The 27,788-nt window shown below is 40.1% G+C and overlaps 2 long non-coding RNA genes across 3 annotated transcripts in view; both read left to right on the forward strand.

Moving 5' to 3' along the window:
- LOC143215912 (uncharacterized) overlaps positions 1-27,788 on the forward strand; it is a 234,547-nt gene that overhangs the window by 78,672 nt on the left and 128,087 nt on the right. The window lies entirely within an intron of this gene.
- Positions 4-15,537, forward strand: LOC143215913 (uncharacterized). The gene is made up of 2 exons (XR_013010480.1): positions 4-9,418; positions 9,507-15,537. It is a non-coding gene; the product is annotated as an uncharacterized LOC143215913 (long non-coding RNA).

Raw genomic sequence — 27,788 nt, forward strand, 5'->3', positions numbered from 1 at the left:
AGTCCCTCTTGATATATCCGCTATTGCTGGCGACCAGCATGATGTGATTTGCAACGTGTTAGGTATATGTTCTATATAGTTCCGTTTCTTTATGTCCGAGTCCCCCTTAGAGTGGATACGCCATTGTGTGACTTGTGTCCCCTCAATTCGTGCTCCCTCTCCTCACTCATGACTAGATTGTGGGTCTTTATGCATTTATTGCAAAATTGAGTAGATAAAAATCAAAGTTCATGGAAAAATTTGGAAATCGAAGATGTCAATATACACGGTGTCCCAAAATTCCTTCAACAGCCGGAAATGGGAGGTTCCTGAGATCATTTGAAGCAACATTTTCCTTTGCAAAAATGTTATCCGCGGCTTTGTTTAGGAGTTATTAACGAAAAACACGGACCAATCAGAGCGCGACTTAGACGCGAGTTGGCACAGTCGGCCAATAAACAGTTGGCGCGGCGGGAAAATCTCAGGAACCTCCCATTTCCGGCTGTTGAAGGAATTTTTAACATTCAATTTAGTTTCTATTTTCTGCAATCGATGCAGACAATTTTTATTTTGCCTAAAGATCCGCAGTGTACTTATGACAAAGTCCATAAACCGTAAAAGTATTCGAAGAATTTCAAAACAGAGTTAATGGTCAAAGTTTAAATAAAAAGAAAAGAAATAAATGTCTATGTAGCTCTTTTATCGGAACGTTTCTACGGAAATGTGTGGCTATTCGGCTTGTTTTTAAGAAACAATGGTTGAATTGAAATTTCTATTAAGTCGCAGACGGTTCTCCTGAGAATGTAAAAGTGTACGGGGCTGAAGTTCGTTAGTATGTTCATTTTATTCAATTTCACGCACCTGTGAGCTCTGTAAATGCATAAAATTCGCAGTCTAGTTATTATGAAAGTGGACGACACTGTTGACATTTACACTGCATTTTCATCAAAACAGCTTCCCGTGCAGCTACAGTTAGTTACAGAAGTCTACATTGTCCACACAACGGAATGTAAATTTTAATTTTTAATCCTGCGGTCACGTTGCGTTCGCCAACCTCGAATTCAAATATAGTGGATATGTCGTTTTATAAAAATATTTGAACGGGCACCGACATTTACGTATCTGTGGACAAATCATATTATCTGCCATTCAATTTACAATATTAATGCTTTTATACATTCTATTCAACTTTGTTCAACTTCAAGCGTTAAATGTCCTTTAATTAATTTAATAATTTGATACCAGTATCGCCAACGTTTGCACATTTTGGATTTTTGCAATATTGGTAGTTAGTCCTAAGCTAAATTCGTGTATAAATCAATTTTAATGAACGGTTCAGTGCAGTAATTTGGAAATAGTGAACAGCAAGCAGTTGAATTTCTCATTTTACATTGGCGTTCCCGAAAATGATTAATAAGTGAAATGTTTGTTTCCCAAATAAAATCTGCAATCCCAGCACAGATCTAAATTAGTGCACGTCGGCGATTGCAGTTTCATCCTGCAACGTGCACAAAAGTTCTTCCAGCTTCTTTTGTGCACCCCCGGAGGAGGGTAGACTTGTGGACTCGGACTACAAATAGAAAACTGTTGCTGACTGGAAGAGCAGAAAAAGGAGACGACTGTCGCGAGGAAGCATTAAACAAAAGTTTAAGAAAGTGAAGTCAACAGAGCGACTGCACAAATGGGAACAGTCGTCTTTGCGAAAAATAGAGGAATTCGAAGGGAAAAAGTCACTGACGAACTGTACGGTGCGCCCTCAGTTTGTACAATACATTAATCGACATTAATTGTTAAATCTGTGTCCTACTTCTCACATCTTCCCACATTTCCTATCTCTGAGGAAAAGTGTTTCATCTGAGGAAGTATTTCCCGGGACAATTATTCTTACAATTAATGACAAAGAAAAACAGAATGGAATTTTATTTTCTCCTGGCTATGCATTTCTATAAAATTATTCATTCAATCAATTATGCATTCTTTCGATCTTTTTTTCTATTCCCTTTTATTGTACGTGAATACATTTCTATTTCTTCCCTTTTATTGTATACGTCACACATTTTTATACTATGCCGATTTTAATGAATGGTGGTTTTTTCAAATCCGGTTGAAAAATGTTCTGATTTTCAATTTTCTTTTTGTGGTTAGTTTGTCATACACAGGTTCTAATAAACGTTTTTGTATTCTCTTTGACGAAGACAGAGATGTGAATTTTTTAATATCCTCTTTGACATATTCTTCAAAGTATGCTAAGTGATTGTAGAAAGTTAAAATTGTTGCTTTCTAGGAGACAGCACCGTTGAAAGAATTCGTTTGAAACTCTCGGATGTAAAATAACGAGACAACCCGATCGATTCGACGCTTATTAAAATTCGTTTACGATCGCTGCCGGCCTTAATCGCACGATCGCGATTTATCAAGTACGTGAAGAACGCAGCGTTGTGCCAAGTATACTTCGCCGAGTTCTCCAGACAGTCACGTTTCGGTCGTAACAAAGACAACTTCCACGGAGACGAAGCCCGGTAGCTACTTTCGTCTTACTTACTTATCCCTTCTGAGCGGAAACGTGACAGCGTTCCTCGAAATTCCTCCTGCGGAGCCGTCGGAGTTTCTTCGAGTTGCCGGCTCGAGGAGTCAGGGCGCGCGAAGCTGCGGACGACGATGCATTATTGACTGCAACGACGGATTTGTATCTGATCAATCAATGTGATCTGATTAAGAATCAATTTTTGAATTGTCATGTATGATTCTAAAGAAAATCGGATTTAATCGCGAACTCTGGAGACATTTTGTGTCATGGATGCATGTAGACTGCGGATCTTTACGCATTTATGGCTTCTAAAAATGAAAAAAAAATGCTAGAATATAAAGTTCTACAGAATTTAATAGGATTCTTATTTATTTCAGACCGATAAAGGCTGAAAATAAGATTTTATTTGCTCCCACTTTCTTGAAACTTGCTGCAAAAATTAAAAATTGCTGTTCATATCGCCGTACATATTCCGGATCACTGCGTTTAAATTATCTGCAGTTATTGCTGCACATTCCAGTATGATTCTTCCTCTCAGATTCTCTACAGAATCTATGGGATTTGAATAAATTCTATCTTTCAAATAACCCCACAGAAAAAAGTCAAGGGGACTTAAATCAGGTGATCGGGCTGGCCAACGTATTGATGTATAAACGCAGTTATGCAAACAATAAAAAAACGTTATAAGAAATGTTTGGAATGTAATGGAGAAGCGTTTGAGCATCTTCATCAATAACGATATTTTTCGAAAATATCTCGAGATCTAATAATTTTTTGCCATGGTGCCCTAATAATTTTTTACGTAGAATGAACAGAAGAATCGATCTGTGTAAAAAAGAATATGCATTTCTATTTAAAGAAATGATATGCAATTGTTAATTGCACATGCACAGCTGCATCTAAAAACAATTTAAAGGCCTACAGATGTAGTGCTCTTCGAACCATTTATCTTTCTCCTTTGGCATTTAATTCGTAAATGCATAAATAACGGAGTTATGACTTGAAACAATTGCCCGGACCACCCTGTATATATATTTTCGTTTAGAAGCAAATTTCCACCTTTGATAAATTCAAGATGATGGGGTTTCCTCAGAATTCGGTGATTTCGTTGAGGGGTTATTTACCACGGGAAACGGTCCCAACCCCCGAGCTCGATCATTCCGGCACCCTATTCAGCGACGGTCCGCCACTATCCGAGACCACAAGTAGTATTAATCTTCCGTGGAACCGTAACCGGTATTCCTTTAACATGCAAATACAGTCTGCACTCGGCCACGAATATAATTTACGTCTGTCCTCCGCGAACAAACGGGTGAAATCAATGAAGGCCCCCGGTTCCTTGGCTTCGACCCGACAGTTCCGTGCCACCCTTTCTTCCCCGGGTTACCTTGTCGAATTAGCATTTGCGCCGGTGAATTGTTCACGGTGGCTAGCGGCCGCTCAGACGATAGCGGAAAGATTTAGAGCCGTGTGCCCGCGTACTCTAATTCCTCCCCAGAGGGCTTAGATACCTTGGATACCTACTTTGCATACCGGGACCGTTGGATCGTGCTGTATCATACTTCGAGCTTTCGAATACTTTTGGCACTACTCACTGATCAATACCTTGAATTTTCTCATATGTACCCAACGAAATTTCCAAGCAATTTGTTATTACTTTCGCCTTTAAGGCGGTAGACTCGTTTCCAGGGTCGCAAGGGTGCGGGAATCGCGTTCTCATTTCTTGATAATACAAAAACGGAGTTTCTCGATAGTCAGGAACGCTAGATAAAAGACCGATCTAGGGCGCTATCTCCCTCAAAACTCCTATTCTTCGTTTACGAGGCGTAATTTGCACTATTCGGCAGCATGTAGCTATGAACATAGCTATTGGGTTGGAAAGAAAGTTCGTAGCATTTTCAAATTAAGAATCCAAGATAAAATTGAGGTATTTATTCATATGTTTATTCAATAGTGCGAGAAGTTACCTCGAAAATGGCAAAAGGTATATAGAACAGAATGGAAAATTGTTATCGAATGAATCTATGAATAAATATCTGAATTTTAGCTTTCAATTTTAATTCACAAACGCTACGAACTTTCGTTCCAACCCAATACATCACGCTGCCGAATAATGCATATTACGTCTCGTAAACGAAAAAATAGGACTTTTGGGGGCGATAGAGTCCTAGATCGATCATATTTATCTAGAATTATATACTACCGAAAACCCAATTTTTGCATTATTGAGAAATGAGAACGCGAACCCCGCACCATGGCAATCCTGTGAAAAAAAGAGTCCACTGGCGTAGGAGTACCTACATTATATTGACCTACATTATAGTAAAAGAGCGTGTGGTTCTGAGCCTGATGGGAACAGGTATCGAATTTCGCCATCAAATCTGGGATACTTGTTGATGCACCTAATTTAATTAAGTAATTATTCATTAACGATGATGAATATTATAAAGCAATTAATTACGTAGCAATCTACTCTATTGAAGCTTTCCACAGTGGAGACGGGAACATAATTAATATTGTTTTTCTTATTAATTTCGAATTGTTGATGAAATAGAATATTTTTAGCGTTCTGTTCCTACTAGATACACAATGTATCTGTATCTTGCTTCTGCAACTGTTTATTTGCACATCCAAAATGTAATGAGCATACATATAAACTTGACTCCTACAGTCTACGCGTATATCGAATGCAAACATGTTCCGGATAATTTCCGTGCAAACATAATTTGGTTCTAAATACACAGTCGAATAGTATAACCTCGTGTCACTGCGTTTCGCTATTAATTCCTGGTTATCGCGTTTTGATTTTGACAGTACGAGGACGTACGAGAACAATGTACAGACGAGAACCATTCCATGATACCATTTTCGTTGTCTTCGATTCTACACGCTCCATTTTACTCGTTCTTTAGTCAATACATTAATTAATATAATACGTATTGAAGTTTTCATATACGTGTATGGAACGATGTTGACATTTCTTTGTGAAAAAAATATTTAACATACAGGGTGGTCCATTTATCTTGAGACAGTCAATTATAATTATTACGGAAACCAGCAGGAATATGAAAAAATGTTTTATACGAAATATTATTATTTTTCGAAGTAGAATAAGAATATGAAATAAAAAATATGGGTTTCGATTTGAAAAAATGAAGTTGTCCTTCATCTAACCCTTAAACGGTCATTATGGAAAAATGTACATAGCGCCATTAAATGTGCCCCTTCATATTAAGAATATTTTATGTAAAACATTTTTTCATATTCCTGCTGGTTTCCTTAATAATTGACTGTCTCAAGATAAATGGACCACCCTGTATATATTTCATGTTAAAATATTGAAGTTACAAAGTTGCAGATCGATAGTTCCACAAATGGCAGGACGAAATCATCCCTCGCGCGAGAAATGTGTCAAATTGACACGAGGGACAGACGAGGGTTAGCAATGAATCATATTTTACAAAACCCGCGAAAAATTAATTCCTTCATCCCCTTTCTCGGTTCTAATAAAACTGGTTCGGCAGGAAAAATACTGCTAGACATTTGCTAGATATTTGCTATTTACTAGAATCTTACTAGATTTTCGATCGAAAAAATGGGTCTGCGCCCAGAAGTTGTTTGACCTTATTTGAGCAAATTTTGGGCTGGGTGAGGGCTCATTCTAAAGAGGAAGGTTAGATGCACAGCGGTCCAATCATCTCATAAGTCAAAAAAGTCTTCTAGAGACAGAAAAATGCATTGAAATCTACGGGTTTTTCTCCAGATTGTTTCTCTACTTTGAGCCCTCATATTATTAGTTATAAACATAATCTCGTTAATCTCATGACTGGAGCGCTGTGCATCTAACCTTCTTCTTTCGAATGAGCCCTCACACAGCCTAAAATTTGCTCAAATAAGGTCAAACAACTTCTGGGCGCAAACCCATGTTTCGACTCATTTTTCTAATAAGATTCTAGTCCCTTTCTAATTACAGCCAGAGGGTTAACTACCGCCTTAATCCGTGCGTGGCAGGAACAATAAAATGCCCGACTTTTCGTCTCGGAAGCCCCGTGGCTATCGCCCGGGACGACTTAGAGTGCAGGATGCTACTTTCCACCTCGTCGCAGGAACTTCGCCATTCTTGTCCGAAGATCAAAGTGCCTCGTGAAACCAGCCCTGGTAACTTGCCTAACTTTCAGAGGGAGAGAGAGAGAGAGAGAGCTTTCGCTGAATTCCTGACTAGCTGGAGAATCAAGCGGATCTCGTTTCATCCACTCGGAATACTGATTGTTATCCTGCCGTGGTCGGGCCTTGTTATCTACCCATCCCGAGGACACGCCGCGCCGTCTTCTGAAATCCGATGACATCTCGGGAACGCTGATACGTCTTGGTCAAGCTAGAACACGCGGGAAATGAACTTGCCTCGTTCGAGTTTCGCTGATAAAGAAAGGATGCGACTGGCGATCGGTGCACTTATTGTTGAAACGGCTACCCGTCAGCTGGTTTTTCGGGAACAAACGGAACCGTGATTCGAGAAGCTCTTTATTCCGCTTCGCTTTCATTTCGGTCGGAATTTTATTTCAGCTCTTTCGAATTTATCGTTCCATCGAAAATCACAATTTTATGGACTTAACCTTTTAATTAAGATGTGTAGATGCACTCGATACATTGACATTTCGGCTATCTTCAAGACGTTTCTTTTTTTTATTAAGTACAAAACTACAATGAAGCATAATTCGCTATAAAAGGATTCTATAACAGTTATATGAACTTTACATGTATTAAATAGAGCAATATTTACACGGATTTTGCAACTTCCCAATTTCAATGTAAAGAGATCTACACGCTGATGTAATTATTCCAGATATTTTTGCTTGATTCAAGTTTTCTTCGCATTGACATTAATTACTGTAGCCATTTTTTAAATTTCACCATTTCAGATTAAAGAGATCCCCATGCTGATGCAATTATTCCAAATACTTTTTCTCGATTCAAGTTTTCTTCGCATTGACATTAATTACTGTAGCCATTTTTTAAATTTCACCATTTCAGCTTAAAGAGATCCTCATGCTGATGCAATTATTCCAAATATTTTTTCTCGATTCAGTTTTTGTATTTAGAAGGATTTTCGCATTGACATAATTACTGTAGACATTTTTTAAATTTCGCCATTTCAGTTTAAAGAGATCCTCGTGCTAATGCAATTATTCCGAATATTTTTCTCGATTCAAGTTTTCTTCGCATTGACATTAATTACTGTAGCCATTTTTTAAATTTCACCCTTTCAGTTTAAAGAGATCCTCGTGCTGATGCAATTATTCCAGATATTTTTTCTCGATACGTTTTCTGAATTTTGAAGGATCTTCGCATTGACATCAATTACTGTAGACATTCTTTAAATATAACTTCACCATTTCAGTTTAAAGAGAGCCTCATGCTGACGCAATTATTCCAAATATTTCTTCTCGATTCATTCTTTTTGTATATTTAGAAGGATCTTCATGTCAACATAATTACTGCAGAGATTTTTTGGATGTAATTTTCCAGTTTAATGAGATCTACATTCCCAACTCAATTACTAGAATCACGGAAATAGCCAACGGATGTTTGCCATAGAAATGTATCGATTCGGAGTCTCTCGAGTGGTTAGCAGAGAAGCTATCGTCATAAAGGTTCACGAACACCCTGTGTAAGTTCACTGGACGCCAATATAACGGTTAGTGCCTTTCAGTAGATCAGCAAAACAGGACTATAGCTGCTCAATGGAGTATCAACGCTTTTGTCCATTCCTTCCTATCATTAGGACACGCTTCAATAGCCATCGAACGTGGTACGCGAACCTATCAACTCCCATAAAGTTAGGCTGTCGAAGAAAGAGGATCTATCTCTCCTTCTGACCACGAGGAATTTTGCACTCTAACCAAAATGGATTATCTAGACGTACGTACTAATCACTTCAGTTCATACTTGTATTGGGCTGTGAACTATTGACTAAGAAATTAGCAGAACCCATCAGTAGGTCATCTTCTTTCCTGAATATAGTAGTTAGTCCTAACAACTATTCTTCTAATTAGACTGCGGATTTTATGCATTTATGACAAGAATGAGTAGGCGTAATTGAAAACAGGAAAAAGATTAAAAGAGTTTAACAATGCCGATATACTATTTTTAACACATAAAAATCATTAATGAAGAGAATAAATTTTTACTTATTGTTAGTTCCTCTGTAGCTTGCAATTGACGTATAAAAATTTTATTTTGCATAAAGATCCGCAGTCTAGTTATAATTAATAGACTGCGGATCTTTGTAACATAAAATTCGATAGAGTCTAGTACGTTTTCTATTTGTTTTGGATCTAAAAAGACTGTTCCCATGAAAAATAGGATTTCTCTTAATTCCACTGTTCTTAAATTTGTCTATAAAATTGGAAATTGTATAATAATCAATCCCTCCGCAGACTATGACGAAACGATCCTTCCATCAACCCTTACCACGCAGCCCCCGCACTGTCCACAAAATCGCGGTATCAAGAAAATTCCACCCTTCCATCCCCGACGAATCCTCTTCATTTCTCATCCGAAACGGATTATCCGATCACTGGGAGACATGTCCGCAGTCGTCAATTTCGAAGCCGGTGTACCCGACAAATCTCTCGAAATGCCGGCTGTAATCCACTGGCGAAGGGAGGTTAATCGATCGCTCGAATCGACTCGTCGATTGTCCGCGTGCAGCGATAAGAAAGTTCCAAGTGAAATTGCGGGTGACGAGAAAGGAGAACCGAGGGGAGAGTAGTGATGGGCATGATCCTCCTCAATTAGTATCGATCCCTAACAGCAAAGAACGATTATATTTAAAGTGTACATACACTACCGGCCAACAGTTTGGAATCACTTGCCGATTTTACAAAACCGTATTTGCACTTCAATTTGTCGGTAAGGAAATGTCCTGCGAATATCTCATTGTAACTTCCGGCAGAAACGAAAATAACGTTTTTTTTTACAAATACATGAATATTTACAGAAATACTCTGAAATCAGGAGAAAGAGTTGGATCGCTTCCATCGCTAGGACAGAGAGCAGTGTAAGGACCTCTGGAACGGGTACCGGCGGATAAAGGAACGGTCGCGAAGACCCTGGCGGGACGGTGGGGCGGGTAAAAAGCCGATTAAACAAAAAACTGCAGAATTGGAGCCGCGCATCGCACCGTCCCCGCCGCTTGCAGAAATAATTGGAGTGTCCTGCGAGCGATTTCTCTACGGGAAAACTTGACGATAAAACTCTGTCGCCTGTGGGAGGCATCCGGCCACTATTACTGGACGTATCGAAGAATGGATTGGCCTATTGGAAAAGAATTACAGCCGGGGGATTCCGATACCGAGCGCGATCGGGACTCTCTTTCTCTTCTCGAAAGGATCCTCTATTTTAGAAAGGATCCCCGAAGTCACGTTTCCAACCGGTATCGATAACGTCTCCGAGAGTCTCTCGCGAGTCTAGTTTCGGTGCCCCCACCTCTCTTATAACTCGCCAACCTATAAAGAGCTGGCCGATCGAAAGCAATTTCCGTGTAAACCGTTCTCGGACCCGTTTAAGGAACCATTGTAGGTTAAAGAACTGGTACAGATCCTGTGAGAGCGTGGTCTTCTCCGGGCATTCTGGAAAATCATGCTCGAACGGCCGGGGAGATTGTCGGCTTCGGGAACTTCTTTAATTTGGTAAGCAGCTTGGAGCGAGCACGGAATTAATTGGACACTCAGACCTAGTTCTTGAGCTGTGAATGATGGTAACAGACTGCTAGGGAGTGTCCAGGCGCGATGGCACGAATCCTGAATGTTCAAGGAGAGACGGTACGTCTTCTTCCTCCGAGTTGCAGGCTCCAGTGCGCGGAGTTTCATTGTAGTTTGGTCAATTAGCATTCTTGTCGACTCGTTAAGAGGCTGCAGTAACCAACGAAAGAGGTAACCAATCATAGCGACTCGTACTGTCGATCTTCTCTTGTTCCTATCGTTGGAGTCTGGGAAGTTGACGCTCGGGGCTGTACGACAGGAGGAGCTTCAACGATCACGTGACCGGCGGGTGTGCGTGGTCTTGTTCGAGAGAGGGGATCCTAAAGTTTTGTTAACTTGTGTTTCGGTCGTCACCATGCGTTGGAGTAACGAGCAGCGTGCGTTTGCCTTAGAGGCCTCTTTTCTAACGGCCGGTCGTTTGGTGGTTTCAACCCAGCGCGCCTTCCGAAATCGTTTCAATATTGCGCCATTGGGTCCTGTCCCGGACCGGAAATCAATTCTGTTGTGGGTCACAACGTTCAGGGAAACTGGTTCTGTGCAGAAAAGAAGAACTGGAGACCCACGTCCCATCAGAACACCTGAAAACATCGAAGTACCGAACGGCCGTTAGAAAAATAGGCCTCTAAGGCAAACGCACGCTGCTCGTTAATCCAAAGCATGATGACGACCGAAACACAAGTTAACAAAACTTTAGTTATATAAATAACTCCAATAAAATAATAATAACTTCAAATAAGGAAGTTATCTTGCCGCACCCTGTACAACCTCCTAGCGGCTCCCCAATTTCGCATTGGGTTCGTTCGCGTACCTTAACTAACAAATTGATATGATATTCCTAGGGTAACAAGCCTTCGCCGGCCACTCGTGCTGCTCGCGGCCCTGGCTCGTAACAGTAGTAACCTCGTAAGCCTCCTTAGAGATTACAATTGAAATTTTGAGTGGTTATCCATATTTCCGATTACGTATCCTTGGAGGCAAGCAGACGTTTTTAATCCGGGAATATTCTCAAATTACATTGTCGTCGCGGACGTTGTTATCAACGTAGTAAAATCGTTACGACTCGAGCACCAAAATTGATTTGTCGCTCCGAAAGATTCCGAAAAATGGCGACGTGGTCGGTGCACGTCATACACCCGGAGAATATATCAGAGAGATATTATTAAATCCATCTTGACAAATTCAAGCTCGAAGGATCCGATGCCGTGACAGACGCGTCGACAATCTGCAATCTGGCGTCACTGGAAAACCGGTCGGCGGCGTTCACAATCCCGAGATTGCAGGTTTGAAATCTAGCATTACATTTCTCGCGGTGTATTAGCCTGGGCGTATTATTGCGACGCGGGCAGGGGTAGCAGCTGAATAAATCCGACGCGGAGAAAGTATCGGTGACGAGGTTGCGATTTAATTTCAATGGAATGCTCCAGTCGCGCAAGTCAGCCGGAAGATCTTGCGGGAGGCAAGAATTTCCGGTATGAAATTTCAATTGCGACGAGCAGTCTCTTCTCTCTCCGTGAACGGTCGCGTCCCCGAGCGACATTTTTCATAGTTAAATATCTCGTGTTTAAAAGGCGGGAACGCCGCGCGCCCGGACGCGAAGCGGATTTTTGTCGCGAGAGGAATCTACGAGCGGAATGTCGATGATTAATTCCGTCTGCAGATGCATCCAAGATGGACGTCGCCCCGAGGAACGATTTCCCCCGGGGATATTTCAATCCTCGTATTTTACCGCGAATTGTACTTTATTCCAGCAATTGTTGAAACAGAGAAGCAACTCAAGACGTTTCATAAATAATTACGCTGTCGTTGTCTCGTTCCCGATTCTCGCGGATCTGTCAGCGTCTGTCTCGTGCTATTTAAATGTCAGATTATTGATATGGAGAAGTGGAGGAGCTACACAACACATTTATCTCTCTTTCGATAATTTCGTCAAATTTTCTCAACTCTTTTTTGTCAGAGATGTGCATTCCAGTTATTTTCAAAATTTGGCGGTGTCCGAATGTGATGTTGAAAAGTTTCATTCGGAAAAGTATACGAGGTCTGTTCAAAAAATACGTGGACTGACGTCATAAAACAAAATGTACTTTATTTAGTAGTTACATGTGTGGTTACCCCTTCAAAGTACTCTCCTTCCCGACTCACACACTTATCGCTACGGTGTGTCCACTACTACACCACTACCACCACAACACCACTATGTACCACTACCACTACTACGGTGTATTTATACTACAATAAACTCTTGGCTGTTACTGATCCCCTATCGATTTTCTTGGATACTACTTTTTACATACACATTCCTTACTTACTGATTGATGATTTTGTTGGATAATTAGATTAGAAACGAACCATGATTATTTTGATTTTTGTCCATTGCATGCCGCACTGTGCGACCGTTCGAATAAAATGGTGGAATTGAAAAAACGGATTTCCATCGAAAAATCCACTTGACGGTCGAATCGGTCGAATGGTCCCAGCTGTTCTGAAGAGCAATTCCGAGGAAACGATACTGCGAAGAGGACGAAAGTCCGGCCACGATGATCAGATGTGCCGAAAACGTCCGTTTGCTATTCGATCGGGCATGTCACGTTAACCCGCAGCGAACATTGGCCTTAATAAGCGTCCGTTCGCATACATACAGTAGATTGCAGTGTGTAACGTGAAATTGGATCGTGATAATCCACTTTCCAAGCCAGTCAAATGAATTGCGACCTGTTTCATGTTTCTGGTGCAGTGACTATTCGCATTAACCTTCCCATGCTGTGTTAAAGACTCCGCCGCTTTACGAGCTACCGAGTTTTCGTTATTTCTACAGGGAATCTCGTCGACCCGCCGCACTTTACCGGCGAATGTTGTTAACTAACTAGTTCTCGGCTTTCCGCGGTAGACGTCCACACTGTAAAATAGATGAGACTAACAAAGCGATAATAAATATTTTATTTCACCCTTAAACCGGACACCGCCATTCGATATTTACTTTTAGCGAATTATGTAATTTGTTAATAACATTTTACAGACGTTCAAAGCACTGTAAAACACGAAAAATGACAAAATGTAACATATTTCTTGTTTTATATTTCATGTTCTGAAATATAGCAAACATATCAAGAGCTGTTTATATTTATCTTTGTATTCTATTAATTTAAACATTAAAAATCACTGAATCGCGGTCATGTTCGTATATTCTGGAAACCAGACGAGACTCTGGATTATGTTAACCAGCAAGACAATATCTGGAAATGTCGCCTCGCGCAATCGAACTTATGTACAAGTAAAATCATGCTCGCCGTTCGGAATCCTTCTTCCTGCTTTCCGCGTACTATTTGATTTCGTACAGCAATCCTTCTTTATTACCGGCGAGAATAAAAGTATGTCGCCTTGCAGCTCGTCGGCCATAAATATTAACGCAAGCTTCTGAATTATGCTGTACCCTTTACGTCTTCCGACTTACAGCCGATCCTGTTTCACGACCGTGTATCTCGTGTTTGCACTATCGTTCTCTATCGCGTGATTAGAAGACAAATTTTCATTTCACTTTGTCTGGAATATTTCGACCTGATTCTATCTTTTACAATTTCAAAGTTGAACAACAAACAACTGCCGCACCAACAAAATATCAATTTGTTAGATACATTTTACAGATCATTCTTATTTTCTTTCACACTTCGCCATTTTCCAACGATTTGCTTGAGAACTTGAGCGCGAAAGAGAAATGCACCTATATTTTCTTAAAATAGCAATTGTCGTTTCACCTCAATACACTGTTGACATAATCGAACTATCGTTATTACTCGATTCCGCGCAGGATATTGCAAGACATTTTTATTAAAATCTCGCTACGGTATACATAGCAAATATTTGATTTGGACCATATTCGACAATGGCGTATGCGGCCACGGCGAAGTGAAATATTCGAAATATTTTCTAAAAGTTATTCCACGCACGTTACGAATTGATTTGCGTTTTGATCAAGTTTCCTCCAATAAAAAAGCAAATATAGAGTTTAAATGGAACATCGAGGGGGCCGGGAACAAATTAAAACCGTGTGTTCCGCTTGTTCGACCACTTTTAATCACTTTTCAATTCGTAGAACGTGAACGGCCGATTTAATACCGCTTTTTGCAGTTTGGTCGAATCAACATTATTGTCTGTTCATTTCATCTGCTATCATGTTTATTTTCTTTATTTTATGGTACTGCAAATTGCCTGTATACGGTTGCTGGATAAACTTCGTCGAATAAAAATGCTACTGATTGAACTCGCTTTGTTGTTACGTTACTCACTACTACGAAACAAATGACTAAATAATGTAAAGTGTAAGTATTAGACTACGGATCTTTATGCAATTATGGCTTTCGAAAATTTTCAAAAAATGCTGGGATATAAAATATGACAGAATTTAGCAGGATTTTAATTGATTTTAGATCCAAAAAGGTTTCTACCAAGGAAAATAAGATTATATTTTGTTCCACCTTCTCTTAAAATTCCTCTACAAAAATTGAAAATTGCATAAACATCCGCTGTCTAGTAATTATGCTTCGTATAAAGATGGCTCCTCTCCCTACTCCTACGATGGTAGTGGGGGAAGTGGTACGCTGATAATGGGGGAAGCGATATGCTGGTAATGGGACTAGTACGCTAGTAGTGGGAGAACTGGTACGCTGGTAAATTCTGTAAATTCAAACTGATGTACAGCATGTCTAGAAAAAATCTAGAAGGGCAGAATGACTGTTTAAATGGCTTTGTGTCGTTGAATGGCACAGTTTAAAGGCCCGCGTGTTCTCACAATGTAATGCCAATGCTTTATTTTTCATTACATATTTTTTATGGGACTTTCATTAACTTGTTTCTGGCATTTTTCTGATTAAAACAAGACCAAACACGATATAATTTCAATTGTATTTAGTGGTTTAATCGACGATGAAAGTTTCGGGCGTAAGGAAGGACAGCGAACACGCGGACCTTTGAACTGTGCTGGCGACGGCGACTGTCCGCGTCTCTTTCTTTCCCATACGCTGGCCTTCCTTGCGACCGAACTTTCACCATCGATTAAACCACTAAATACAATTGAAATTATGTCGTGTTTGGTCTTGTTTTAATCAGAAAAATGGCAGAAATAAGTTAGTGAAAAAAATAGTGGTGTGCACACCGATATAACCGAGCCGGGGCAGGCACTGGACAGTGATCGCACAGGCGAACCTGGACAGTAAATGAGGATTTACTGTATACATAAGTATTTAATCCTTTCAACTTATACTTCTTATCAACGAATTGTTTAACTTCTGCTGATACCTCATTCTCTTATTTTTATCACCAGAAGTTAAAAATTCGTTGATGAGAAGTTTCGATAGGAATGAGAAAGAGCGATGATTTCTTTTTTAAATTGAAGCTGAAATATTGCAGAATATGGTGAAAAATGGTAATGGTAGTGGAGGCAGCGGTACGTTAGTGGTGGGGGAACCCGTTCTGGATGATCGCGGATCAATGTTTGGGAACGAATGCTCGCATAAACGCCTGCAGTAAACTTAGGATTCATTTCCAAGGAACAGTCACATCGGTTCCGGCCGTAAGACGACTCCACGGTGCCGATACTTTGAATTGCAATCTTTTCCCTCGTTTACCTCCGCTGCTTAGAATGCTGAAAGCAGAATTCGTATGACGACGGATGACGTCTGATCGATTTGCATGGTTCAGCGGCGTTTCCCTCCCGCTGAATTCGCATCTGGAGATCCGTTTTTCGTTACATTGTGACTCCGTTCGTTCCGCGTGACGGGACCTCTGCATACGAAATGGAAACCTGCTGCAAAGTAAACTGACACTCCGGTTACGGGAATGAGCCACCGGCATAGTTTGAATACGTACGAGAACATTCCGAATTTCGCAGCAGACGTCGCTTATCGCAATATTTGATGTATCGTTCAACATAAATATTTAAACAACCATTCAATTGGCGATTGGCTAGATTAAGGGGGATCTATACCCTCGGATTGTAACTAGAAAGGAACTAGAATCTTACTAGATGTTGGGTCGAAACATGGGTTTGCGCGCCTCGACATTTTTGTCCTTATTTGAGCAGATTTTGGGCTGGGTGAGGACTCATTCTATAGAGGAAGGTTAAATACAGCGCGCTCTTCTAATGATTTAACGAGATTATGTTTATATCTAATAATATAAGTGCCCAAAGTAGAGAAAAAATCGAGAAAAATAACCGCAGATTTCAATGTATTTTTCTGTCTCAAAGAGACTTTTTTGACTGATATGATGAGAAGAGCGTCTCGTGATGAACCTTCCACTGCTGTCAATGTGGAATCATAGCAAAACTGACACAGACGAGGTAGATATTCTCATCGGTGGCACTAATATTAGTGCGACCCAGTGCTGCCAGATGAGGGGAATCACGCCGATATGAGGTACCCCCTCTCTGATGACCAGAGTAAGGCCGTTATTAGACTAGGCCACTGGTGGCGCAACTCGGTTGCGCCACCAGTGGCTCAGCACGTCGTGGGGCATTGAAACAAATGTAACCTATTAGACTACGGTAACTGGTGGAGCCACCAAAAATAGTTGCCGATCTGGTGGACGGCATCGGCAACCGGCCGGGCAACATTTGGTGGCGCCTCCACCAGCCGGGGTATTGATTTGAATGTAGCCTATTAGACAAAGCCACCAAGTTGCGCCACCAGCATCGCGAAAACATGAACAATTGACGTTCAAATTACCACCACATTTATCGTAAAATACATAAGAACACGACACAGCGTTACATCTACAGCGGGAATGAACGCTTGGTGGTACCACCAGTTACCGATTCATAAAAGCTCTTCAATTCGGTGGCGCCACCAAGTTGCGCCACCAAGTTGCCCACCAGTGGCCTAGTCTAATAACGGCCTAATATGTGACACGTTGCGCGTGTGCGACAGGGATTGAGTGAGGCAAATGGGAGATGTTGCGCGTGCGCGATGGAGACGCAACAATGGCATGACATTTCGCAGGTTTTAGGTTATTGCCGCGTAAAATTCACCCATTTACTTATTTCACATACTATGTAATTATTGTATTTCTTTAAAATATAACGTTACAAATAAAACATAATTTGTCAATTTATCGTGTAGAAGAAAAATGAGTGAATTTATTATCCCAGTCTCTTTTATGCAACTATTTTTGAGAAGCGTATGAGGGTTAACAGTGTTAAAATATATTATGATTTATTGATTTTACTGGAATGTAACTCAGTACTACATACATACAGATTCCAAAATTTTTTCAATTGTACATATAAAAGAAAGCATTCATACTTCGCTTCACGACTGAAACTCTCACATGTTACAATTAATTTTATTTATAATAAAGAATGTCTATTTAGAACGAACCATATGATTTATTTCATTAAGTACGTATATGTACACGAGTACGATACGATACGCGGCAATAACCTAAAACCTGCGAAATGTCATGTCATCTCATCTGTCATCGTTGCGTCCCCATCGCGCACGCGCAACGTGTCTCCCATTTGCCCCACTCAATCCTAAAGCGATGGAATAGGATAGTGGAAGGGGAAAAGTAGGAGAGTACCTGGTTGCGATCTCACAACCATCTGGCAGCACTGGTGCGACCTGCCCTGTGTAACGGCATTCGCGACGAGCTGAATAGAATATGGAAATAGCAAGCAACTCCATCTCGTGTTCATTAGGCAGTTGCGTGTTTATCAATGTTACCAAACTTTTTTTCTGCACAGAGGTTGATAACATTGATCAGTACCCCAAAATATGAGGGTATGTTTCATTCGAATTTCATTTGGTTTTTTTTCAGGAACATCGGGGAGGAATAATTCGTTTAATCTCGATTCCATCCAATTCGCATACAAAAGTGTAGAATTGCGGGAAGTTCCGCGGTCCAGCGGCGGCGCGTTCCGCGTTTGTTTTCACTGGTACGGCGCGGCGGCGTGTTTCAAACTTCAGAGTTCATTGGCAACTGCAACCCTCGGTTCGCCTCACGTCTGCCATTCTTCCCGTTACGCAAAGCATAATTCCCTCTGGCTGCGCATACATATATCGGGGGAAGAAAGAACGTCGAACCCGACGGGGTTAGAATGGAAGCATAAAATGAAAACATCAAAGACCGCATTCTGTTGCCGTTTCAGGAGAAATGTATCCCCGAGTCGTTTGGCAGACCGACAAAGCGATTGTCGGTGTTGTCTTTGTGCAGGCACGCCAGGAGTGATTGATCGGAAAATATTTCCACGCGATACCTGAATCGCTTGAACTTTCACGGTCGTCGAGAAATGTCCTGGTGATCTACATTTTTCTGTGCTGGACGAACGGATTATTAAGAACATTAGAGCCGAATAATGAATAGCCAAATAAAACATTTTGTATCGATTGCATTTTTTACAATATTGTTCATTAATTTATCAATATTATTCGTTTGAGGTGACACGGAATTTTTATCAGCTCATTTTACGGAATATTTTAATTCGCATGACGGGAGCCAGTCTTAAATTTCCCCGATTAATCAGCAGCTCTTTGATTATGGAACGAAAGAAATTTACGGTCATATTGAAATAACCATTTCATTAGATCGTTTTACACACGGTTCACCATTGTCACGGTGGTGGAACGCTTTATTTCCGGGCCGTCAGTCGCAGACGTTTTACTATCTCGTCGAACATTCAATAATTTATTACGGTCTTATTACTCCGTTACAGTTCGATAGACAAAATTCTTTGACGGTACAAACGATGTGTTAATTGATTGCTGAACGAACTCGTGCAGCTACTTGTATTAATGCTAGATACTAAATGCTCTTACATCGTTGCCAAAGCTTACAACAAGACGTAATATTACGTCAGAGACAATCAATAACCGCTCGTCCAAAAACGTAAAATCTCATTAGCCAGTAAATGCAGGAAATTCTACATCAATGACAATCAGTTATTACAACAAGACGTAATATTACGTCAGAGACAATCAATGACAGCTCGTTCAAAACCGTAAAATCTCATTAGCCAGTAAATGCAGGAAATTCTACATCAATGACAATCAGTTATTACAACAAGACGTAATATTACGTCAGAGACAATCAATGACCGCTCGTCCAAAACCGTAACATTCTATTAGCCAGTAAATGCAGGAAATTCTACATCAATGACAATCAGTTGTTACAACAAGACGTAATATTACGTCAGAGACAATCAATGACCGCTCGTCCAAAACCGTAACATTCCATTAGCCAGTAAATGCAGGAAATTCTACATCAATGACAATCAGTTGTTACGGCAAGACGTAATATTACGTCAGAGACAATCAATGACAGCTTGTCCAAAACGTAACATTCCATTAGCCAGTAAATGCAGGAAATTCTACATCAATGACAATCAGTTGTTACAACAAGACGTAATATTACGTCAGCTACAATCAATGACAGCTCGTTCAAAACCGTAACACTGGCCAGTAAAAACAACAAGAAATCGTATACCGATGAGCACCGATGCCAGCTCGCAGCAGAACGTAATATTACGTCGGTGACAACCTCAGACCATCCGAGTTGCAATTTCACGTCTGCACACGTGTCAACGAGTGCCGAACCCGCGTGGATGGGAATTTGCAGGATTGTTCCAATATTCTCTCGGTCAGACCGTCGCGTCGAGGGTTGATTCGATGACATTAGAAGCAATTCGCTCAATTCCGTCCATTAACGCGAATCGATCGGTGTTGGCGCTCGTGCACCGATTTCACCGGCACGGCTGTGACGACAGTTCCCGGACCGATCCATCATCGAACAAACAAAGCCTTCGTCGAGGAGGTTTTCAGTCTGGCACGAACCGCGAAACCGGTCGCGATGGAACTCGATTAATTAGCATCGCCGCGGGCTGTGTAACAAGCCGAGCTTTTATTTCAGAAACCCGAACCCCTGTGTCTCACGTGAGCATCCAACGTGACACCTTCGTACCCACCTTTCGCGGACAGAAGTTGTAACCCCGTTGTAAAACTTTCCGATTTATCGGGAATCAACCTCGCTATCTGTTCACCAACTTTTAATTGCACTGTCTGTTTTATTTATAGAGGCTCTGATCGGAATTACGGTTTCGACGTGGTATACGCCAGAGCTATTGATGGAGTTTTGCTGTCTTTCACAGTGTGAAATTTGATTTTTGGTCCAAGAGAACCGGGAGAAGTTTCCAAATCCTTAACAAGATCGAAGAATTTATACAGGGTACCCCAGAAATGTACTTCCTCGAAGAGGGTGATTCCCGAGGTGATTTGAAGTAACTTTTCTCTTTGCGAAAATGTTCTGCGCGGCTTCGTTGAGAAGTTATTAACGAAAAACACGGTCCAATCAGGGCGTGGCTAAGACAGGCCCCGCTGAGCGTGACGTAGACGTGCCCTGATTGGTCAGTGTTTTTCGTTAATAACTCCTGAACGGAGCAGTTGAGACGATTTTCGCAAAGGAACAAGTTACTTCAAATCACCCCGGGAATCACCCTGCTCAAGTGCAACATTTTTGGGACATCCTGTATAGATGCTATTCTTTGATCTTGAGTTCTGCGATTATACAGCAGAGTTTTCTAAAATAAATTTAATATAACAACGATGTAATGAATAATCACATCGAAACCAGGCAGTTAGAATGTCGTGGTACAAGAGACTAGACTGCATAGGTTTACAAAATGGTGGATTTGTAGATCAATTTGGCTCGAGGAGCAGAACAAATGAAGAAACGTTCCATGATTCTGTAGCACGTGTAACGGAATCGGGGATCGGTGTGCCTGAGGAAATCGAAACAAAAGTGTATTCGATTGATAGTCGCCCTCCCGCGACACTGGGGGGCGGGGCTTCGAATGATCACTCCAGCATCCTCTACGCCACAGCGCGCCGGCAATGATCTATGGTACACTTGCACTTTGGGTAAAGACCACAGCGCGGCTCCTATTCCCGTGAGAAAGCACACTCGTTCGCGAATGTCGTGCTCCAATTCTCACGGAGAGCACAGCACTCTTTCCATTGTTTCCTCCGCCCTGGACAGAAAAATTTCGTTGCTCCGAGGAGAGAGAGAGAGGTCCGAGCGCACGGACACTGACGGGAAGAAAGAAAGAGAGAGAGAGGGGGAAGGTGAAAAAAAAGGAAAACAAGCAAACCAGTGAATAGAGAACGAGGAAAACGGGGCCGTGCATTTGCAACGGATGCCCGAGACACGGAATGCTTGCGCGATTTAATAGTAAATCTCGTTAACGCTGCTCGGTCCTCATCCCTTAAGACGTGTTCTACGGTAAATATTCACTGGTAAAGCTCGATGGCTGCGACGCAATGGGTGTCCGTCGAATGGAGAAGAACACGAAGGGGCTTGACAAACGGATCGATTAGTAAAGGAGGGATTCTTATCGATCGTAAATTGTTTGAACAAACTTGGAATAATGTTTTCGGCGCAACGCACAGTGGTCCAAACTGCTAATTTAGGAGTGCAAAAGTCAAAAAACCAAACATGAAGAGTAGGCATTTAATACTGTTTCATACATCAACACATATGTCTGTAGAAGCTAAAATCGACAATTTTACCTCTCAAATCAATTATTGTTAAGTGTGGCATAGGTTGAAAGTAGCAGTATGACAAGTACATCGATATAAAGGACATCCTTTTCACCTATTATGTATTGTTTAGAACGTTAATATTGATTTCTAATTATAATAGCCGTGTTCAGAAGCATTAGGAAGATATGAAAAAAAATATAAAACAATTTCTCGGAAATGTTTAAATAATGTTCCTCAAGGAAGTATCGAGAAATTTATTTTTTAAGTTTGTTGCAGGAAATACTAATGATATTCGCCCGTATTCGCGCTAATTTTCGCATGAATATTAGGAATGGAATATGTAGTTTATAGTTTCATCAAATTTATTTGTAGAAAAATGCAGACTAGCATTTTTGATAAAACTCACCAAAGCGATTATATTCAAGCGAAAATATAGCTATATGTTGTAAACTGGAATATACAGGGTGGACGAAAAATATCGGGAAACCTTGAAAGTGATAATTATTGATCATTTGAAGTAACTTTTTCAAAAAAAGTTACTTTAAATGACCTCTGGAACCACCCCCAAGTTTTTCCGACGTTTTTGGGACAGCCTGTATATTGTAATATCTTTTGGAAATTCGTAAATTTTAGAAATTCTCCGCAATTTGAATACTCATTGTCCGGCGACCTGTTAAACCCCCTGCGAAATCAACGGCGAGTTTAAACGGGACTCGTATATCAATTCCGGTCGAAGTGGCGGGTCTCTGTTTCAGCGGCATCCACTTTGCGTCGTGAAAGGACATCGCGAACAGAAGAGTATGCGCCCGGGATAAAGCCTTGTCGATCCTTGAAACTATTCAGGCCTCGAAACAAAGATTGAAATGTGATACGGGGGATCCAGTTATGCTTCGACGTTTTCCAATCTCTCCTCTACCCGCATGAGGGATGTTTATTGGAACAAAAGGGAGGCTGCGATGTTTGTTTTGCTGAAAGATGGATGTCTGCAACCCTTATCGCGAGAAGTTCTCTATTACCGACCGGATGGAGAAGTTATTACTGTTCGTTTCTCCGTGTGATTGATTACTTTCTCCTATTAACCCTTGGACGTTTAATTATCTAATAAATAATTGATAGGAGTCGGTACAGCAGATATCGTAATTACTTCTGTTTCAGTAAACTTACATTTTTATAAATAAGCTACGACCTTTATGTTGTATTAATGATATTAATAGATCAACTAGATTCAATATTATAAATTCAAGTATATCTTTTTTTTATTGGTTATCGTTTTGCGAAATGATGGCCGGACACAATTTCAGCCGATTTTCTCGGTTTCTGTTGTAGCAATAAACCCTATCGAAAATCCACCTAATTATCCATAATCGCTACTTACCCTGATACCATCAAATCCCCTAACATTCTGGTTCCTCAGGCACCTCCGGTATTCGTCGATATATCGATACTCTTGAACCGGTAATTTCCATGAAACTTTGATTAAGCCTCCCATCATTTTCCGTTAGGCTGCTAGTTTCGTAACCTCCGAAACTTAAATCCCTATCCTCAATTAATTCACTCACGAGATAGAATTCCACATGGGAATTTATCTCTAGACTGCGGATGTTACGTGCACGTGTAGTCAAACAAGTTGCCAAATATAATAACCAGACTGCAGATTTTCATGCAAAGTTGCCTGCATCGATTGTAACGTTTAAAAATCCTCAGCAAAATTATAGCATGTGTATATTCGTATCGTTAAAGTTACTCTGTATACATCTCCCAGAAAACTTTATGAAATGGTCAAACAAGTTGCCAAATATAATAACTAGACTGCAGATTTTCATGCAAAGTTGCCTGCATCGATTGTAACGTTTAAAAATCCTCAGCAAAATTATAGCATGTGTATATTCGTATCGTTAAAGTTACTCTGTATACATCTCCCAGAAAACTTTATGAAATGGTCAAACAAGTTGCCAAATATAATAACTAGACTGCAGATTTTCATGCAAAGTTGCCTGCATCGATTGTAACGTTTAAAAATCCTCAGCAAAATTATAGCATGTGTATATTCGTATCGTTAAAGTTACTCTGTATACATCTCCCAGAAAACTTTATGAAATGGTCAAACAAGTTGCCAAATATAATAACTAGACTGCAGATTTTCATGCAAAGTTGCCTGCATCGATTGTAACGTTTAAAAATCCTCAGCAAAATTATAACGTGTGTATATTCGTAACGTTGAAGTTACTCTGTATACATCCCTCAGAAAAATGTATGAAATGGTCAAACAAGTTGCCAAATATAATAACTAGTCTGCAGATTTTCATGCGAAGTTGCCTGCATCGATTGTAACGTTTAAAAATCCTCAGCAAAATTATAACGTGTCTATATTCGTAACGTTGAAGTTACTCTGTATACATCCCTCAGAAAAATGTATGAAATGGTCAAACAAGTTGCCAAATATAATAACTAGACTGCAGATTTTCATGCAAAGTTGCCTGCATCGATTGTAACGTTTAAAAATCCTCAGCAAAATTATAACGTGTGTATATTCGTAACGTTGAAGTTACTCTGTATACATCCCTCAGAAAAATGTATGAAATGGTCAAACAAGTTGCCAAATATAATAACTAGACTGCAGATTTTCATGCAAAGTTGCCTGCATCGATTGTAACGTTTAAAAATCCTCAGCAAAATTATAACGTGTGTATATTCGTAACGTTGAAGTTACTCTGTATACATCCCTCAGAAAACTTTATAAAATGGTCAAACAAGTTGCTAAATATAATAATTGGACTGCAGATTTTTATGCAAAGTTGCCTGCATCGATTGTAACGTTTAAAAATCCTCAGCAAAATTATAACATGTATATTCGTAACGTTGAAGTTACTCTGTGTACATTTATAAAATGTATAAAATGGAATAAAATTCCTACGAGGTGTGCAACTGTACCTACGCGTACAAAATGTCAATCTAGAATGTAAAATTGTCTAGAATTTCTATGAAACAGAAATTGTCAGAGACTTATTGGTCACGCGTTACAGTCCTCAGTACCAGCAGGGGCGAAACAATTTACGTAGGTACGTTCCATTGACAATTCTAAAATAAATGTCTGTGCTCCAAAGGGAATGTTCGAGGGACAATCTCCGTGTACACGGAAAAACATGGGGCGGTCTGTGCGGTGCAGTTTTATGTTTTAAAGATAAATGGCGCATCCCCTGTAAGTGGTTTGCTTCGCGCAAGGGATGCGACTAGATATAATTTATTTCTGGGTCACACCTCTCGCGTATGCACACATAGATAGTCTGCCCCGACTTTTATGAATGTTCAATTGCGATATTGTATCGGCGACATCGATCAGAAGAACGTAATCATCGAATGTTCACTCGTGATAAAGTTAGCAGAAACCATGAAAATTATATTTGAGAATTTGTTACGTATATTAAAATTGTATTTTCTTCGGTAATTGTTGATATTGCGAATTTTTATAAATTTTTGACATGTGTAAATTTTCTTCAGTAATTTTTGTTCTACAGGGTGTCTCAAAATTAGGTCCGGAGCCGAAAATGGGAGGTTCCTGGGATCATTTCAAGCGACATTTTCCTTTGAAAAAATGTCGTCCGCGGCTTCGTTAACGAGTTATTAACGAAAAACACGGACCAATCAGAGCGCGAGCTAGACGCGTGCAGCCCGGCGCGCCGGCAGCCGAGTGTCGGTGGCACGCCGCGATGTCGTAACGAACAAAAGTTTCTCGATGATGTGAATCCTCGCCAATTTCGATAAGCTTTGGATATGTTGTCAATACCATGATTCTGAACAACATTTCCCTTTACAGTTTCTGTCGATCGGCTTTAGTTTACGATATTATTGTAAAAATTTGTAATTGTAAATCGATCGATGTACTATTTCCTATCCGATTTCGATAATCTTTGGATATGTTGTCAATACCATGATTCTGAACAACATTTCCCTTTACAGTTTCTGACGATCGGCTTTAGTTTACGATATTATTGCAAAAATTTGTAATCGTAAATCGATCGATGTACTATTTCCTGTCCGATTTCGATAAGCTTTGGATATGTAGTCAAGACCATGATTCTGAACAACATTTCCCTTGACGGTTTTCGTCGGTCGGCTTTAGTTTACGATATTATTGTAAAAATTTGTAATTGTAAATTGATCGATGTACATACTATCTCCTCGCCGATTTCGATGAGCTTTATTTCAAAGGAAAAAGATATTTAAAACATCGAATTTATAACATATTTCAAAGTCATCGAAATCGGTATGAGGACCCACATCATCGGCAACTTTACCCGAACGATAGAAGAAGCACAAACTTATTGAATTAAAAACTCACTTATTCAGCCGTAAATCCATTTGACTACCACATACAACCACCACACTTTTACATAATCTTCGAATCGGTGTTTTCGAGAATCATATGATTCTCGAAAAATCAATGCCATATGATTCTCGAAAAATCAATATCTCCTTGGGAACGATTTCATTTGTTTTAAACGACGCCTTCATCGAATACATTGTACGCTGGGAGAGCACAGTTTCGCGCGGCATCGCGAAGAGCATCGAACTCTTTCCGCGTCGGAGTAAGTAATTTCGTTCGATATCGATACGAGTTATAAAAGTGTGCTACGAGTTCAACAATTATGTAAAAGTGTGATGGTTATATGTGGTAGTCAAATGGATTTACGGCTGAATAAGTGAGTTTTTAATGCAATAAGTTTGTGCTTCTTCTATCGTTCGGGTAAAGTTGCCGATGATGTGGGTCCTCACCGATTTCGATGACTTTGAAATATGTTATAAATTCGATGTTTTAAATATCTTTTTCCTTTGAAATGAAGCTCATCGACATCGGCGAGGAGATAGTATGTACATCGATCAATTTACAATTACAAATTTTTACAATAATATCGTAAACTAAAGCCGACCGACAAAAACCGTCAAGGGAAATGTTGTTCAGAATCATGGTCTTGACAACATATCCAAATATTATCGAAATCGGATAGGAAATAGTACATCGATCGATTTACAATTACAAATTTTTACAATAATATCGTAAACTAAAGCCGATCGACAGAAACCGTCAAGGGAAATGTTGTTCAGAATCATGGTCTTGACAACATATCCAAATATTATCGAAATCGGATAGGAAATAGTACATCGATCGATTTACAATTACAAATTTTTACAATAATGTCGTAAACTAAAGCCGATCGACAGAAACTGTAAAGGGAAATGTTGTTCAGAATCATGGTATTGACAACATATCCAAAGCTTGTCGAAATTGGCGAGGATTCACATCATCGAGAAACTTTTGTTCGTTACGACATCGCGGCGTGCCACCGACACTCGGCTGCCGGCGCGCCGGGCTGCACGCGTCTAGCTCGCGCTCTGATTGGTCCGTGTTTTTCGTTAATAACTCGTTAACGAAGCCGCGGACGACATTTTTTCAAAGGAAAATGTCGCTTGAAATGATCTCAGGAACCTCCCATTTTCGGCTCCGGACCTAATTTTGAGACACCCTGTATACTGCAAGTTTGTAAAATAGTAGAGAACATTTACAGCACACACACACAATTGAATTAAATATTTTCAATTTATTTTGACCGTAAGTAGTCCTTTAGAAACAATTTTTGAATTTTAAATAATTCATTGGGTTTCACTTGGAAATAGTTTTTTCGGTACGATAAGTACTGAAAATTTATGGGCGGGCATGAAGAGATTGAGAAACGCGTCTGATTATACGCTGCCTCATTCTACTTGTTCCCTCACATCTTCACCCTCGGCTGGGTCATAAATAACGCCCACTTGCGATGAAAAGAATATATTTTTCGAGAAAACATTGCGTGACTCGCCTTGTGAACCATCGTGCAACGAACTGAACAAATTATTTATTAATATTAATTTAACTTTCAAAGTAGTTGTCATAAGAAATATATTAAGAAACTTCTTAAAAGCCATGCTTATATTAAAATGTACTAGAAAAGAGAAAATAAT

This window comes from Lasioglossum baleicum, chromosome 14, assembly GCF_051020765.1.
Source record: "Lasioglossum baleicum chromosome 14, iyLasBale1, whole genome shotgun sequence".
NCBI classification, from domain to species: domain Eukaryota; kingdom Metazoa; phylum Arthropoda; class Insecta; order Hymenoptera; family Halictidae; genus Lasioglossum; species Lasioglossum baleicum.